The 10,472-nt window shown below is 39.9% G+C and overlaps 1 protein-coding gene across 28 annotated transcripts in view; it reads left to right on the plus strand.

Annotated features, from left to right (window-relative positions):
* LOC106630213 (dynein axonemal heavy chain 11) overlaps positions 1-10,472 on the plus strand; it is a 137,465-nt gene that overhangs the window by 116,652 nt on the left and 10,341 nt on the right. For 25 of the 28 annotated variants that reach the window (XR_012579523.1, XR_012579509.1, XR_012579511.1 and 22 more), the window contains one exon: positions 1,438-9,728. The gene's annotated coding sequence lies outside the window, so the exon portion shown is untranslated. The remainder of the gene's footprint in view (positions 1-1,437; positions 9,729-10,472) is intronic. The other 3 variants (XR_012579524.1, XR_012579505.1, XR_012579512.1) reach the window with 3 other exon arrangements.

Raw genomic sequence — 10,472 nt, forward strand, 5'->3', positions numbered from 1 at the left:
TTTGTATAGAGTACAATGGCAATTATGTGAACCTGACAGCCCAAAATATTTCTAATGCAAACTCCGCAACTTTCTCACACTTGCAAAAACGTCCCTTTTATATCACCAGCTTTGATTATCCCAGTATAATCAATGTCCCAGAAGTGTGCAGCTGAATGAACTTGTACTGCATTAGAATATTGATATACTCTTCCAAAAGACAAAGGAAAAAGCAATTTCTTGAGATAAATATATATGAAATTAGAAAAATGTTAAATGAGTTATTGTTGCCGACAAAGAGAAAAGCAGGTTTATTCTGACTGCAAGAACATTCCGTTCTAAACCCAAGTTGCTGGCATTTTTCACAGGGATTCTCTGTTCAGCCTTCTCATCACAAGCATGCAGCACTGCATATTATATTCCAGTGGCTTTTTAAATTTTTTTTTCATTTGTTCTTTGAACCAGTTTAAAATAAAGATGGATTAGCATTTCACATAATCAAATTGCTGCATACAAGTTTATGTAGCAAGCAGGCTGGAATAGCTGCAACTATTTTACTTGTTCTGTTCTGTCACATCATGTAATATTTAAAGCCTATAATTAAGTTTTTACTCAAACTGTTGGGAGGCAAATACTGCCCCCAAGGGCATAAAGGTTCCTGTCTGCAAAGGTTTAATCACAAACTGGCATATTTTGCAAACCGAAGGGGAGCAAAAAGAAGCTTCAAATGCTGTGAAGCCAAATAAAAGAGAAAGACAGTGGTTCCTTGAATAAAATGTTTTACCACCCTTAACCACATGCTTTCTCGGTGGCATTATGACTAGAATTCTACAATAAACTTAATGCTTATAGGATGGTGCAGTAATGGGATTAATATTAATTCAATTTTTACCAAAGTTCTTGAATACTTCCCAATTTCAAATAATGTAGAATTTCAGTAACTAAAAGTTCCCTAGTGAGGAGATATAAAAGACTGCAATCAGATACAAGTTTTTTATTTATCCTCCAAGAAAGGCACAGTAGGTTACCTTCCTGTCACTCATGAGGATTATGTTTTTAAAGATCTGTATGGGAAAATACATGCATTTGTTCGCAAAGTTATGTTCTCTCATATAATGTAGTGTTCTGAAAATGTGGTTTTCTCTAAAGTTTTTTTATAAGGGCTAAGGTAGGAAACATAAAGCTTGGATAATGCATTTTACACGATTACTGATTTTTAGTCACAAATTTTCTATTTTTGCTCAGATACCTCTCGTTACATTGAAATAAAAGAAATCTGGTTTTAATATTATTTGCTGAAAAACCAAACCTAGCAATGCAAATGTATAACGATGAAGCTTTCTGAAAGGAGGTAGTTGGGCTTCTTTTATGTCTCTTAGCAGTGTTTATTCAGAACAGCTTTGGTTTGTTCTTTAAGCAGCTGACTTGTTTTATTCAGCGATGTGTTCTGTTCCTCAGGTGGGTTCCACAGGAATCCTTGGTGAGATCATGTAAGGTGGCCACGTAATGGGTGCCTAGGACTGCAGGCTCCGCTGGATCTGTCTGCAATAATTCCTCAGCCCAGTCGTGGTGAGAACCTTCATATGTAACCTAAAGCTCTGAAAACACAATATGTTTAACCTAAGGGAAAGAGAAGACCACACATTTTCTCATCTATCCTGCAGCAAGGTCTTGTCTGGCTGTGGGGGAATCAATTTTGTCAATGATTTATCCTGAGCAGATTTTGGTTGAAAGGGTTTGTGAGATGTCCTACTGCTTGTCTGCTTTTGCAACTACAATTAATTGGGAACTTGAATTCAGTGCTTTGTAACACTGCTTGTATAGTGAGCTTAATGACATTGGATACACTTAGGTCTCCATTTTCCTAGGAAAATTATTTTAAGGTGCTTCCATTTAGAAAGTTTTGGGTAGGCGTGGGCAAGTATCTCTTATGGAACTGCACTTTAACCAATGTAACTGATAAACTCACCAGTTTCAGCAATCCAGAATGGCACTATCCTCAGAACTTTAACTTACTCTTTGCACATCTTCTTCCTCAAAAAATAATGGAAATGTTATACATTTCCTTGCACCTCACTCTTTCTAAAATAGGAAAAATAGCTTGTAAGACTGTTTCTAATTTTCTGCTACCTTCTCACATCTGTTTCTGTAGATTTGTCAGGTTATTACCAGCTGACATATACTGAATTATTCAAATTTCATTTTTGAGTTTTCATCCTGGACAGCAGTGTATGTGGAACATCCATGACTCCAAAGGGCCAGATTGCCAAAGTTGCTTCTAATCAGCAGCAAATGCTGAAATTTTTGAGGCTACAAAAAGAAAATGTTGTTTTAACTTTAATTTAAGAAGTTTTGCATGGAAACTGCTATAATCTGTTTTCATATACTCAAATAACAAATGTGGATGTTTATACAGGGGTGTGTGTATATGTGTACACACATATATAATATAGATATATACTATATGTATTATATATATGTACTTTTTGATCTGTATATAAATATTTTAAAACCCTGTCTGCTTCTTCTCAGCTGCTGAAGAAGCCACTTTAGAGAACTGATTGTACACAATTTGCTAAAAACAGCCAAGAGATTTTTCAAGCACCCTTTCCAGACTTGTTATTTTTCATTGTCCAAAGGTAAAACAAAAGTTCATTTGTGAGGAAAAAAAATTAAAAATTATCATGTTAGGTGTGAGCAGGCCATTTGTGGAGCAGGATAAGCTGGGAAAAGTGCCCCTTTCACCCCTGGCAGTGGGCTGAAGCCTGCCTTTCGGCTGTGAGCGAGAGCAGAGGGCTGGTGTCTCCTTGGTCCCAAAGAAGCAGAATTTCATATGTCAAAGAGCCACACTCAGATGAAGGCAATTGGAAGTAACTGCTCAGAAGAAGATGCCCAAGAGTAAGTTGCCATGGAGATGGAAAGGCTAAACACCACTGTACTCCTGACCTCCAAAGAGGCTGATTTCTCCACATGACAGCTGAGGTCGTGGGGGCATGGTGGGAAGCTCATCCTATCGGCTCCAGCTCTGCCTCTAGCCTATGGATAAGTAAAGAATTACTGCTTTAGTACTTTAGGTAGTCCATTAACCTTCACAAGCCTGAACTTTCATTCAAATAATTGCAAAATAAGTATAGGTGGTGAAACCTGAACAGAATCACTGCTATTTGTATGCCCTTTGGAAAGTTTAGGGACCCAACCCTTAGTGTGGATCCACTGGTATTTTAAACAGTGAAGATTCTTTCTTAGTTTCTTGCTGTAATTGGAAAAAGTTAAAGTCCAGAATTACCAGTAAAACCATAAAATCATTCAGTGACTAGCAGCCAAATGAATGGATGGTCCTTCATCAGCAGTGGGGCTTTGTATTCATTGGGGAGTTTGCCTTCTCTTTTTATCTTCTTGCCTTATGATGAGTTCTTTTAGCTACAAATTCATTCCACATGGGTCCATTAGAATAACCCACTGTGTGTCAGCTTTGATAGACCTCACCTGGGAGCAGTCATAAAGACAGAAGGGCAGCAAGCTCCTGCTTCATACCTCAGTAACCCACAGCCTCCCCCTGTGCACATGACTCCCACAGATGCAGTAAAACCTGATTTAAGTGCCAGCAGAGAGAGACTGGTAAGTACAGATTGTCTGACAGAATTGATCTTCCACTCAAGGTAAATAACAGGGCTTTTTTCAAAACCTCAGCACTACTTCAAAGTGGCATCTTAAGATACAGCTTATTGTGGGTGAGGTTAGTGGTGCAAGTTCAGGCACAGGTAAATGGCTGGTTGCAGAACCAAAATGACTTCAGAAATAAGTGCTTACTGGTGTTATTTTGAGAAGTAGCTTGTTGTAGACCGTTCTAAATGCCAGAAGCTGTTAAATGTTATTGTGATTTTGTGAAGTGGACCCTGCATTAGGAAGAAATAGCTTTTGTGAAAAGTACCACTTAGAGCTAGAAATATTTTTCAGCAAAAACAACTTCAAGCCTCTTTTAAATTGCAGGCAGCTCTATGACAATAAGTTCAGAGAAATTCTTTGAATTCAGTGAAGTTCTTACAGGAGATGGGGAAGTCTAGAAAAATAAATATGACAGCTACAGCTTTTATTCTTATTTTATTTATTACTTTTTATTTTATTTAGCCCACTGGGAGTATATCTCACCCAAATCCTGTCTACATAAATCTTAATCTGCTCCAAAGTCCCAAGTCTTATATTAAATATCCTGACAGAGTTAGGGTCTTCCTGCTCTATAGGAACAGTGCAGTTATTAGTACTTGGCTCAATAATGAGCTGATTAAGACCTTAATTTTCAATCCCGTTAAAATTGTCACCACTGTCTATCTCACTGAGGCCAAAGCAGCTGTACAAAACCCCATGCAACACTCCTGCACTTGGAGAGATGCAGTGAAGTAGCAAAATGGCATAAGAATCCTTGTTCGGCTGGTGAGATGATGCAGACTTGCAATACTTAAAATACACTTGCCTGAGTAGTGACAGTCCTTAAAATACATGCAAAGCATCCTCATGAAGTAAGAAGCAACTCCACAGAAAATGGAAGCGTCCAGAAATTATGCAAATAGTAACTATGCTGGGAATCCTTTGGTAACCCTGTTCCCTTGTATCAGAACATGCAGCTGTTGTGTCTGAAAACTTCAAATAAATTTCTGAAACCTTGTAGCTACAGGAGAATGTTTTCTGGTGTCAGCATTACCAGTAACATTATCGATTCTTTTCCCACAGCTTGGAGGGGAACTTGGCACCATGTTTCTTGGCCTCTCCAAATCTGGATTATGATGGATACCACAAATACATAGATGAAATGCTTCCATCTGAAAGCCCTGTACTATATAGACTGCACCCCAGTGCTGAGATGGGATTCTTGTCAACATCAGATAATCTCTTCAAATCTCCTTTGGAAAAGCAAGCCATATCTCCATGGGAGAGGGATCAGGCCAGTCTGCAGTGAAGAGGTGAAGTTCTTCATCCAGTGTATTGTATCTTAATCAGTGCTTTTAGTAACAGGTGGAATACACATCTTACTGAGTTATTTCAGCAATAGACTTAATTTTGGGGGCTGGGGGTGGAGGGAAGGCATCAATTTAGAAAAGATCAGATGAGTTAATGGTAGCGATAATGCACCAACCTGGCCAAGAGGTAATGCACTAGGAAGATATTTGGACCAATTTCTTTTTCACATTGAATTTATTTGGGGTGGGAAACAAGGTATGGATCTATCTCACTTTTATTTTTTTTTATAAACAAATAGAGCAAAAATAATAGAAAAAAGGCATGGTTGGTTGAATTGGTGAGTCTAGTCTTGACCTCTGTCTTTTGTTCCCATCTGCTGCATGATAAAACTCCTTAGGGTAGTTTTCCTACACCTTCCCACTTGTGCCAAGCAGCGGAAGTCCCTCCTAGCCTGCAGTCCTGACTTTTTCTGCTGCATCCACAGCACAGCCACACAGTGGTGTGCAGGATTTCCATGCCAGAGCAGCCCAAGCGCAGGTTCTCCCACTGCTTCCCTTCTTGGGAACTTGTTCTGAGCAGGAGCTTTGTGGCTGCTCCAAGACTTCCTCTGCAAGCAGTGAAGGAAGAGGAAGTTTTCAGGGAGTTTTAGTTTCTGGGTAGTCTGAAGAGGTGAATCCTGGCCAAGGAAGGTGTCTGACCATCTCTTGGCCTCAGCACCTGACCACAGAACCTGGAGTCTAGCAGAACAATAACATTCCTACTGATAAATTATCAGATGCTGGGTTAAACAAACCAACCCCAATACCAGGATTAGCTCTGTCCCTTAATATGGAGTTGGCTGGGACATTGCAGTTCTGTTCATAGTCCAGATATGTCAGACACACAGATACATTATTATAGCCAAACTCCTTCCAGAAAAAATTAAAAGAATGGGTTTTAAGCACAGAACATCACTGGTGCTTAAGAGAGTAAATGAATAAAGGAGCAGGGAATGAAAATGTAATCACAAATCTCAGCTAGTTCTGTTTTCAGATTGTGCCATCTTCTGCATCCTCCTTTCTGAGTGTAGGTCTGAGAAACTATGTCCAGATGCCCCAAAGCCTGGTACATGATGTGAGACTGAGCCTTCAGTTCCTTATCCCTACCAGAGTTAATTAAAGTCCCCTATAACTGCCACTCTGGTTTCACCATCCTTTTCTTTATTTCCTCCCTTTCCTCTGAGTACTCTTTTTTAAAAATCTTTCTCTTTTTTCCCCCCTCTTATCACTATCAGATCATGGAGGCTTTGCAGGTGGAAATGCAACAGCTCTGCATGCAAGTAGTCAAACATTGCTTCATCTCCTGGGGGGAGCTTGTGCTTTTCATGCTCAGTCCCCATCCACTTTAGGGAGTCTGGACCACAGCATATGGCATTCATCATTAAACCTGCCAAAGCTAGGGCTGAAATAGAGGCTGAGCTGCATTAATGCTGTGATTTCAATTCCTGCTCATTAGCACTGTTATGAACTGTTCTTCATTTATGTTCTGTCTCAGTTCCAGAGCAAGCCTGAGGCGAGAGAAGCTCTTTCTGGGGGTGAGCCATGTCTGTGCCTGTGCTGTGTTTTGCCTAATGCCTGAGACAGCAAGGACTGTGGGTGGTGGAGGGGGTGATGGAAGCTATTAGGTACTAGAGAAATACAAACTACTGACTGAAAAATCAAGTCACACTTGACTGAAAATCAAGACAATTCCAGGGTGTATCCTAGTAACAGCAGTCATCCCAAGTCCAGGACAACGCATTAGTAGGCTTCAAGGGTCAATGTTACCTGAAGATGTAAAACTAAATAGAAGCTGCTAAGTGTTAATTGGTTTGCACTCATTCCTCTCACTACTGTTGCCAAGAAGACAGCAAAGGTGATGGAGGGAGCATCTCTGTTTTTTATCTAAGAAAATGAGATATTTGTGCTCTTCTGAAGAAATCAGACACTCGAAAGTAGAAGAGTCAGAAAGAGTTGATTTGCTGGGACCTCTATTGCATCTGTTGTATTGCCCTGAAGAGGTCAAGAAGGTCCTGGGTGATATTCTGGAAATGCTTCCTGAGAAGCTTAACATAGCAGAAATCATGCAGGAAGACTATTGCCTGGAGACCCTATGCTCTGGTTTGCCTCAAAGAATAAGGTGATGAGCCTTCTACTTTCAGAGATCCATAGGTCTTTCAAAAAGCTGGACCTCAGTCTGAAGACAAATTAATAATTTCAGGGCGTTTAGTGGCTCTTTTGGAAATTAAAGAGTAGTTATTCTTTATGTTTGCCTTTTCTTTTTCTCTAAAGGGGGAGCTGAAGTTTTCTGCTCATATGGAAGTGCAGCAATACACACAATATACACTCTTCTGTGATGTTGTGCCAGACACATGGACTAAAACAACATATGCATCCAAACACAGATTTGTCCACTGGCAAGTAACCCACAGTGGCAGGATTTAGCTACATGCAGAGCTCTTCCAGTGGTGTAACCCAAGCAGCCTTGTTCCATTCTTATTTCTTCAAAATTTTCTCCAAATGAAAGTTAGTTTTCCCTTGAAGTGGACGTAGAACAGGAAAAGGAATCTTGCGAATCCCAAAAGAAAGGCTTGCAAATACTCTGGAGATAGGCTCAAATGAAATGCAATTGAAAAAAACAGAAAATCGGGAGGTTTAGTGTCTTCAAAAAATAGGCTGTGAGGAAATGAGCTGCATTGCAAGGGACCAAAACATGCCAAAACTAAGCTCACAGATGTTGCAAAAGCAGGGGAAAAAGTCAAGGAGCAAGACAAAACTTGAAGAGGAAGATATGAGGGACATGGCATGGATCCTTAAAAAAAAAAAAAAAAAAACGAAAAAAATCTTTCCCTCAGTCAAAGCCATCCAAAGGCATAACATACCATCAAGGGCAGGGACATGCACCAAAGATTCCTCTATTGGTCCCCATTGAAATTGCAAGATTCCGTTTTCATTTGAACACCAAACACTCCGTTAAAGCAATGGCTCTCTCACCTCCTTTTGTCCCAAGTACCAGGCATGTTCAGCATCCTATGGGATTCCTTTTTGTTAGCCCCCTATCAGCAGTGGTTAGACATGGATGAAACAGGGATTGTTTCTGGAAAGTCTTCTAATACCTCATGGCAATGTATGCTGCATTGTGCCATTATTCAGAACCTCTGTCAGAATTCCTCATGTTCCTGGTTTTTGCACTTTGCTCTGGCTCATTGGAAGTTTAAATATGAAGTTTAAATACCATTGAAAACGGTATCAGACAATTTGCATTCCAGAAGGCATCAGCTGTTAGCAAATTCTGGCAGCTTCTTATGGTGATGTTCAGGTTTCTCCCCAAGACAGCAGATTTAACAGGACTGAGCATACTCACATTCTCTGCTGCCAGCAACCCATACCATGATGATCACCTTCTACAACTGATTTCAGACATACTTACTTGGGGAAAACAACAAATTCCACTGAAACAATCACCTTAGACTTACATACGCTTGTACTTTCTGGTGACTTCAGCAATGCACTTTCTCTGTAGATTAAAGGACTCTACACTTGAAATCTGTAGTTTATTTTGTCTAAAAAAGCAGTTCACACACAGCTGAGGCCAGAGCTATTGATGCTTCTCTTTTAGCATTACTGATTTTCTCATGAGACACCAAGGACTTGACATCTGGACACAGGACCTTCTGCTGCCAGCAGTGGTGAGGCTTTCTGGCTTGTTCCATCCTCAGTGCTTTCTGACAGGTCAGCAGTGATGGGTATAGGGCACCAAGCATATGGTTTCATTGTCAGATATTTCTCTGTAACTACTGGTGTTAGCTGTGTTTGTGATGCTGTCTGGAGAGTTAATCACAGCTTAAATAAAAAGATGAAAATCACCTTAAGATTAGAATAATACTTTCCTGAAAGCAAGGGGAACAATCCAAACTTGTCTTGGGCTACTCAGAAGTGTGAGGACAGAGCAGCTAAGGAAATAAGAGCTTGATTGTATAGTTTAAAAAGAGGTTTAAAAGAGGTTTAAGAGTGCAACTTTTTCTACCATTGTTATTTAGCTAATTCAGTGCATATATCATGGTACCATTCTGTTTTCTTCTATAAAAGAGTTATGAAGCTAAGGAGAAAAATAAATCAAGTCTCCCAATCCTCTTTGTGTAGTTGTTGCCACAGTAGGGGATGGAAAACTTTCACCAGTGTAGTGAATAAAGCAGTAATCTCATTTCCTGTCACAATCACAGAACATTAGCTGAGTTGGTTAGAGCATGGTGCTAGTAACACCAGGGTTTGAGGTTTCAATCTCCATATGTATCATTCATTTAGGAGTTGGACTCAATGATTATTGTTGGTCCCTTCCCTTAGAATATTCTGTGAATCTGTAAATGTATGTTTGCATTTATTCTGAACACCACAGGAGCGCTTGGTAACAGTGTAGCTCAAATTCTGCATGGTCTCCAATGGCACTGAGCTCAATGCTTCACTTGGCCAGCAGAAATGTGGCCAGGAGCTCCTCACAGGACACTGGCTGGGCTGCCATAATTCTCTGGAGAAGGGCTGACCCCACACAGTCTCAGGCTTGAGCATGATGGCCCAAGAGGCTGACAGTTCTGACATTAGAATTACTGTCTGAATATAGAATTACTGAAAGCACTTTTTTTTTAAGCTGCAATGCAGAGCAGGAACAACTGGCCTTTGGATAAGGTGTGCTCAATTGCAGATGTAACCAAAAGACCAAGGAGGAGTATGACCACCCAGCAAGAAAAGGAGCCTGTATCTGTATGCCTTCTGTGCAAGGTAAGAAATGAACTTAAATTGCTTGATCTCCTAGTTCAGGGACTCTATTAGGCAGTGAAGTTGCATCAAGGGTTGCACTAAAGCATTGTGACCCTACGAACAGCACCAAGAAGCTTAGGCATGGTGCTAGATTGCTGGCATTTGTCACTGTGGCTTGAAATTTCATACCAGCTTGATGTTCTAATCATTAAATATACTTCCTGCACTTAAATAACTGTTAAGTATGTCTGAACAAGGCCTGCATTGTAGTAAAGCAGCAGCTCTAATCCAACTGAGGTTCAGAAGCTTAAAGACTATTCCAGAAACTATAAATTTCACAAAAATTAACTTCTATATATTTTTTGCAACCCTTAGAGGTGCAGAATAGAGTAGTAGCTAGCACATGCTAGCAACCTGGATCAAGTAACCTACATAACTGCAATTAAAAAAAAAAAAACCCACAACCTAACCCACAGAAAAAAAACCATCAACCAACCTACCAACAAAACCTCCAAACCCACAAACAAACATAAAACCCCACAAAAATCGTCTCTATCCTGTTTTTTTCTCTTACCTTGACTAAAAGTTGCCAATTCTAAATAAAGAGATATAAAGAATTATGAATGTTTTATTTACTGGGTCATAATGCTTATAAAGCTTTTGGGGAGACATACCAAGAACAAAGGGAAGTACTTAAGAATACCTGTATTGTGGGTCCCTTCCAACTCAGAATACTCAGTGATTCTGTGATTAGCATGAGGTTTA

Source organism: Zonotrichia albicollis, chromosome 1, assembly GCF_047830755.1.
Source record: "Zonotrichia albicollis isolate bZonAlb1 chromosome 1, bZonAlb1.hap1, whole genome shotgun sequence".
NCBI classification, from domain to species: Eukaryota; Metazoa; Chordata; class Aves; order Passeriformes; family Passerellidae; genus Zonotrichia; species Zonotrichia albicollis.